Raw genomic sequence first — 8,393 nt, 5'->3', positions numbered from 1 at the left:
GTATTGCTTTGATTAAACTTCAAAATTATTGTATATCTGAGCTACATTGATAAGTACCAGATTTGAACTCCAAGAGGAGGTTGTAAAAAATAAAATCAGAAGTCCACTTTTGTGCATTTTGACAAGTGGCCTATTGTAAATGCACTACATATAAAGTGCCTAAAGCATTCATTTTGTTGGGGGGGAGGGGTGAGGGGGTGTGTGTCTTGTGTTCTTGTGTCTCTTTGATATTGTGCTCTTTTTTTTTGCATTATGAGTTCTTTTTCTAAGTTAACTCCACATAATTATGTTACTTGAAAAGAAAAAATAAAGGAACCATTAGTTGAAAAAGGTTCACTGCGTTATATAACTGGTGTAGCAAAGAAACCTGATGATGATGCTGACGAGTCTTGTAAAGAAGACTGGGCATCAAAACAAGAAATGGCCCTAGAAACCTTTTTGAAGAATATCTTAGATCTTATCAAATATCACATCAGCAACATTACCAATCCAATAGAAGTTTGGGATAAACTTGAAGCATTGTATGAGATAGTAGATGAAGATATGGCCTACACCATTGAGGAAAATCTTCTCAAATTGGATCTTAGGAATTTCAACACCATCAAGGATTATCTTACCCAAGTAGACATGTATAGGAAACAACTTAAGGATAGTGGTGAATCCATCAAGGGTGGAAAGTTGATCAAACATGTGATGACTCATCTTCCTCCTGAATATGCCACTTTTGTTTCAAGTTATAACACTGACAAGTTAAAAATGGGTAGTGCCTTCACTAAGCCTTCATTTGAGTCATTTTGAAGAATGCTGGTCTTAGAACATGAAAAGTTAGTGAGTATGGGAATTCTCCAGTCTTCCAAGACCAAAGCCTTGGTAGCTAATCAAGGGAATCAAGGTGGTAAAAATTCCAACAAGAAGCAAAAGCAGCAAAAGACTAAGCCACAAGATGACACACAAAAATCTTCCTCTACACATCAATCTATCTCCTTGCATCAATCTTCCTTCACAAAAATTTTCCTCACAACAAGGCAAGTCTTTTTTTAAAAATAATAGGAAGGGAAACAACTTCAACAAAAGGGAGAAAAAAACTTGTGCCTATTGTAAGAAGAATGGTCATGATGAACATGAGTGTAAGGATAAGCAAGTTGTTGAGTTGCTAAACTTAATGAGGAAACATATGATTGATGTACCAAATGTCTATAAGGACAAGGGATCTTCAACCACTTCAAAAGGTAAGGGACATGCTTTGGTAGCAAGTGCAAACAATTTTGAGGAATGGGTTCTTGATTTAGGAGCGATACATCATATGGGTGCTTCAAGGGACCATTTTTCCTCTTTGAAACCATCACATGTACCTTACATCTATGTGGGAAATGACACACAAGTGAAAGTTGAAGGAAAATGGAATGTTGAGTTGGACAGTGGAGTCTTCAAGGATGTTCTTCATGATCCCAACCTTAGCACTAACCTTCTTTCAATCTATCAAATAACTCACTATAGATGTGGCAAAAAAGTGGAGTTCCTTCCTGATTCAATTGTGGTGAAAAATCTAAAGGATGATTCTATGGTGGCAATTGGAAAGGCTAATCACAAGACAAGACTTTATTCTTTTTCTCATTTTGTGCCTAAGTCCACTTCCCTTGCCTTGTTGACCCACTCAAATTCACAAAGTAAACTATGGCATGAGAGGTTTGGACATCTCAATTATCGCTACCTTCAACAACTTAGCAACACGGATATGGTCATAGGTCTACCTCAAGTCAACTATTCAGAGGGTGTATGTATAGGTTGTGAAGTAGGCAAGCATCACAAAGAGAAGTTTGACAAGGGGAAGTCTCGGAGAGCTATTGTTGTCCTTGAATTGGTTCATAGTGATGTAGCTGGCCCATTTCCAGTTCCATCATTTTAAAAGGCTCGCTATGTTCTCACCTTCATTGATGACTTTTCACACTACACTTGGGTCTTCTTTCTTGCTCATAAGAGTAAAGTATTTGATAAGCTTATCCCCTTCAAAGCTCAAATTGAGAACCAATTAGCAAAAGCCATCCAGATTCTTCGAACAGATAATGGAAGGGAATATGTGAACTCAAGGCTTATAGACTTTTGTACTTATGAGGCTATTGATCTTCAACATTTAGGTGCATACACTCCACAAAAAAATGGTGTTGCTGAAAGGAAGAATAGAACCCTTAAGGAGATGACCACTTGTATGCTACAAAATAAGTCTCTTGATCAAGTTTTTTGGGTAGAAGCCATGAATTGTGCCAATTATATCCAAAAAAAAAATCCCCATAAGGCCTTAGATGGAATTACACCTTTTGAGGCTTGGTATGGAAGATAACCAATTGTAAAACACTTTAAAGTTTTTGGTTGTCCAACATGGGCAAGGATACCTTCACAAAAATGGAAGGCATTGGAACCTCAAATCAAACCTTGTATATTTGTGGATATCCTGACCACATTAAGGCATACAAACTCATGGATCTAGAGACACATGAAATCTTCTTTAAAAGGAGTGTTCACTTTGAAGAAACTTGTCCAAGTTTGGCTCCTTCAACTCCTTCTTCCTCCTTCATGGAAAGTGATGATAGCGATGAAAGTGACTTGGAAGATGATATTCCTTCAACTTTGACTCGTAGGACACCACCTTCATAGGGTCCACAAATAGTTGGGATATTTCTTCTCCTTCTTCCACTAGACCTTGTTGGGTACAACAAACACTTGATTCAGCAGGTTCATTGGTGGGGAATCCTTCAGATACTAGGAGGACAAGATCACAACACAAATAATTTCCACATGCATATATTTTCATTGCTTCTGATCCATAGTCATTTAAGGAAGCATCAGGGATTCTTGAAAGGGACAAGGCCATGGAGGAAGAATAATGGGACAAGGCCATGGAGGAAGAATATAACTCTTTAATGAAAAAAAAACACTTGAGACTTAGTTCCTCTTCCTAAGGGAAGAAAGTTGGTTTGGTGTAAGTGGATCTATCGGACCAAGTTTCCAGTGGATGGAAGTGTGGATAAGGCTAGACTTGTTGCCAAAGGCTTCTCACAGGTTCCTGGTATTGACTATAATGAGACCTTTGAGTAAACACCCTAAATTCGATTACAAAAATAGGTAATTGTATTTAGTCATCTCCTAAGACATTACTGATTAAATATTTATTATTTAATTAATTAATCATCATCCCCTAGTTAATTAATTAATTAAATTAACTATAGTCCAATTGATAAAATCAAATGATACCCAAAATCAATTTATCAATTAAATCCCTATTCCTCTATTAAATTAAATAAAACCTCAAACCTATTTACTTTAATCCCACATCCTCATTTTTATTAAATACATCATTTAATAAATCATCCAAACCCCTAAAATATCCCTAAACCCAACCTTTACCCTTAATCCAACCCATTCACCCATACTAACCTCACTTAGCCACCTAACTAACCCATCCCATCAAAGCTAAGCCACTCCCCTAACCCCCTTCCTAAACTAAGTCTAATCCCCCTCCTAAACATGTGCACTAACTTTAAGCAAGGGTTAAGACTTGCTAACCCAATCCAAAGTCAAAAAGTTTCCCTTATCCCCTTCCATCCCTATCCAAGAGCATTAATGAATCTTACATGCCATTAATGTCTCTTACATCCCTCTTTATGTCTCTTACAACCCTCTTACACACTCATCCTCCCTCATTACTCCCTTTGACCAGCCCTTATCCCATCCCCTCACACTCATCCTCCTTGTGACAAGTGTCACTCCCCTATTGGCTCTAAACAAGCACAATCCATGTGCTTCCCTTTCAAAGCATCTTAGCACTCCGTCACCATTCTTCCATCCTTGCATCCTGACCATCCATCTCTCTACCCCTTAGCCTATAAATGAAACCCTCTCCCTTCATAAAGATAATCCACTCTTATGCAAACTTATAATGCTATTTTGAGATCCTAAAAACTACCAAAATACCATCATAATGTTGAAATTCATCTATACCTCCATTGTTGAAACTCTCACCCATATACACACTTGGTAAAAACCCCCACCTATTGGAAGCTTGAGCACACCATGAGCCTGCATTCACTATCCATCAGGGACATAGCTTTATCATCATAGGTTATGCCCAAGGAGCTTATCATTCTTGGTTTGCCTTGCTTTTGGTGATAACCTCCTCATATCATAAGTGTTTACTTATTTGGTTATTGTGAATGCTTTTGTTAGTATTAGTATTTCTTTTACACTAACAAGATTAGGTGATACACTTTGCATTGGTAGCTAAGATGAACTCCATTTTTTTAACACTAGCTATTACTGTAGGTCATGGTTGGGTTGTACATCAGATGGATGTGAAGAGTGCATTCTTGAATGGTGATCTTCATGAGGAGATTTATATGGAGTAGCCATAGGGTTTCATTCAAGATTCTACTATGGTTTGCAAGTTGAGGAAGTCTATCTATGGCCTTAAGCAGACTCCTTGGGCTTGGTATGCCAAGATGGATTCCTTCCTACTCTCAGCAGGATTCACCAGGTGTCATTTAGATTTGAATGTCTACATTCTGTAGAGGGATGACTCACACTTGATGCTTGTGCTTTATGTAGATGACTTGATCATTATAGGAAGTACTTCACCTATCATTGCCAGTATCAAGACTTCTTTGCAAGATAGATTTTCTATGACAGACTTGGGCTTACTTCATTTATTCTTGGTATTGAGATCACCCAGTCTTCAGCTAGGATCACACTTTGTCAACCCAAGTATGCTCTTGATCTACTTGCTCGATTTTGCATGAGTGACTGCAAGCTTGCACCTACTCCTTTTGTTTTAGGTGTTAAGTTAGAGACCAAGTGTTCAACTCCACTTATTGATGCTACATTGTACAGACAATTGGTTGGGAGTCTCATCTACTTGACACATATACGCCTTGACATAGCTTTTGTAGTTGGCATGGTTTCTCACTTCATGCAAGAGCCACATGAGCTTCATTGGAAGGCCACCAAATGAATCTTGCACTACATATAGGGTACACATACACATGGGATACACTATGCAACTGGTACTGGACTTTAGTTGGTTGGATATATAGACTCAGACTATGTAGGGGATCTTGATTCTCACAAGTCTACTTCAGGTTACATTTTTCATCTTGGTTCCAACCCCATTTGTTGGCAAAGTAAGATGCAAAATACTATTGCTCTTTCTTTGACTGAGGCTAAGTATCAAGGATCTATCACTGTGGCTACATAAGCTATTTGGTTGCAACATATTTTGAAGGAGTTTGGATTTGACGTACCTAAACCCATAGCCATTCATTGTGATAATCCAAGTGCTATTGAGATCTCAAAGCATCCAGTTATCAGTGGACCAAACACATTGAGGTTCATATGCACTACATTAGAGAGCTTATACATGAGTAGGTCATTGCATTGTAGTATTGTCCTACTATAAAGTAGGTTGCAGATATCTTCACCATTTCCTTCACTAAGGTCAAGTATATTCATTTGTGAGATCTCTTGGGGGTATGAGATATTTGACCAAGGGGGTCACGTGACTCTTCTCTTCTTTATTGTACTTCTCTCTCTTTTTGGGGGAGGGTTTTTCCCATGAGGTTTTCCCTCTTTCTCCATTTTCAAAGAGATTGCATTGCATCACATTTTATGTAGAGTATTGCATTTGAACATGGGTACCTAACATGGCCTAGTAGTCGAGACCCATCATGCATTTTCATCCTAGCTTTTGTGAGCTTAAGTGCATTCTCCTAAGTTGCACTTAAGGGGGGATATTAGTGTAAATAATTAATTATTGTTACACTTTACTTAAGTTTACTTAGGTTAAATGTATTATTTTATTAGTTATCATATAGACACCTAGGAGTATGCATAGTTATATGAGTTGTCTAGTTGATAACACAAGAGTTTGCATAATCATCTGAGTTGTCATGTAGACAACATAGTTGTTTGTACTCTAATTGAGCACATGGTATTTACAACATCTCTTTATGAGACACACCTATGTAAGCTTATCCTCTCATCATTGCACAAACTCCTGTGCTCAATGGAGGATAATCCACTCTTGCTGGACATGTGCTTAGTTGTGAGACTTATCACTTTGCCGACTCCTAGTCATTCTAGATGCCTTTATATACAGGCACTTCTAGTTTGTATGTACATATGATATTTTCATTATTGTTATTATGATCATCCACTATTGGTCCATATTGTGCTAGTGTTTGAGCTTCTTGATCTTGGTGTTATTTTGCCCTAAGGCAAATTCTTATAGTTAGTAGAAAAAGTTTTAAATTTATTCTAAAATTAATTGGTGCTTCATTTAAAAGTAGAATTTACATTTATAAAAAATATATATATTTTTAAAAATTTAAATATTTTTACTAAATGCAAATTAATTAACATTTTATCATTAATTTTTTAAAAATTTTTAAAATATTTGAATGAATCATTAAAAATCTTTAAAATAAATTAAAAGCTAAAGTATAGATTTAAATATAATATTTTTATATATTTTAAAAATATTTTATGAATATTTCTATTCTTATTTTATATTTTGCATACAAAAGATTCTATATTTTTAATTAAACAAAAAATAATTCTTATTTTCTAAATATTATTAAAAAACTATGTTTTATTTCCACTCAATCTTTGATATAAAAAAACATCCAACTAAATTCTATATTACATATTATTATGAATAATAGTATCATTGAATGATATATATTAATTTTATAAGAATTATTTTTATGTAGTACTTATAATAATTAAGAATAATTTAATTTTTTAATTTATTTCTAAGTTCTTTGTTGTATTTAATTTTTTCAAAATTTTTAGGGTCCCATTATTTTGACCTTTTTATTTTGGTATGGTCATTTGCCACCCTATTATTTTAGGATGACCATGTGTCACCCTATTAGTTAGGGGCCTATTATTTCGAGATGACCATGTATCACCCTATTATTTTGGGGCCTATTATTTTGAGACAACCAGGTGTCAACCTATTATTTTGGGACAACCATTTGTCACCCTATTATTTTGGGATGGCCATATGTCACCCTATTATTTCAGGAGAAAATTTATGTTTTATTATTTTATAAGGTACCACATGGCCATGGCAAAATAAAATGAATTTATAAAATCTTTTTAAAATAAATTAGTTTGTAACCGCTCCCATTTCTTTTTTATTGACGAAGAATCTATTTTGACATATTCTGGGATTTGCATTTGTGCTCCCATTGTATAGAACGCCTCTCGACATAATCATATAAATTTAATTCTTAAGGGCTACATATCCTTATTAGGCCATCCTATTAATTACAAAGTTTAACGTCAAAAAGGATGAAGGTAGAAGCTACTTAAGAAAATGTTCTAATGCCTCTTCGTCCACCACATGTAACGAAATCTTTGTATACAATCAAAGACCTCATTTTCTCACAAAACAAACAAATTTAACTCTTAAGGGCTGCAAGTTCCCCCCAAAGACTCCTTGTTAGGTCATCCACTAAATTAGGAAGTCTATACTCAAGAAGGATGTAGGTAGAAGCTACTTAAGAATATAGTCTAATGCCTCTTGGTCGACCACTCACAATTACAATTTATTTCCAAAGATTTCTAAAACATAGGCCAAGTCATCTTAAATTTGTATTTTTCGATGAACTTGAGTGAGAAAAGCTTAAAGATTCATAAGAAATTATTTCTCATCCTCCAATAAAATAACTTACCTCCTTAGCAAGAGTCTCTCATCTTATTATGAATTAAAAAAATATTTCTAAAAGAAATCCCAAAATCTCATACCTTGTAAGGACCAAAATCCACAATAATTGCCAGATATGCAAACAACCTAAAGATGCGAAAAAATATGCAGAAATATCTAAAATTTGAAAAGTCAAAAGTCAAATTTTATTTGCATAAATATATAATTCAATATCCATTTCTTGGATGGAAAATCTATACATATCGACAAATATTCGAGAATAACTAGAATCAAAATCATTAATACATATCACAAATTTCTCTAAATACACTTGATAATGCAAAGCTAACCACATATCGATACCATATACAAAACAAAGTAAAAATGTTGGAATGAATCCGGTGTACATGACGAACTTTTGTCAAGACTATGTAAATCTTGCACATCAAACATGATTTTAACATCAACTCATTTAATGATATAAAAAATATATAACATAATCATATAAAATTAACATGCAATCGAACCTTTGTGTCCATCTACATGTAATCTCATCTCCGAACCATCAAAACAATGTCCATCCGCTATCATGAGATAGAAGAGTGGTCGAGGCACTTTTATTGCCCAACCATGGAGTGGTTAGCTCCCCGAGGTTCTCTAATTAAGGAGAACTACCCGCCCTAGCACGAGAAGG

This window comes from Cupressus sempervirens, chromosome 6 (genome assembly GCF_028749045.1).
Source record: "Cupressus sempervirens isolate cs-2001-9-10 chromosome 6, ASM2874904v1, whole genome shotgun sequence".
NCBI classification, from domain to species: Eukaryota; Viridiplantae; Streptophyta; class Pinopsida; order Cupressales; family Cupressaceae; genus Cupressus; species Cupressus sempervirens.
Note: the sequence above shows the minus strand (reverse complement) of the source record.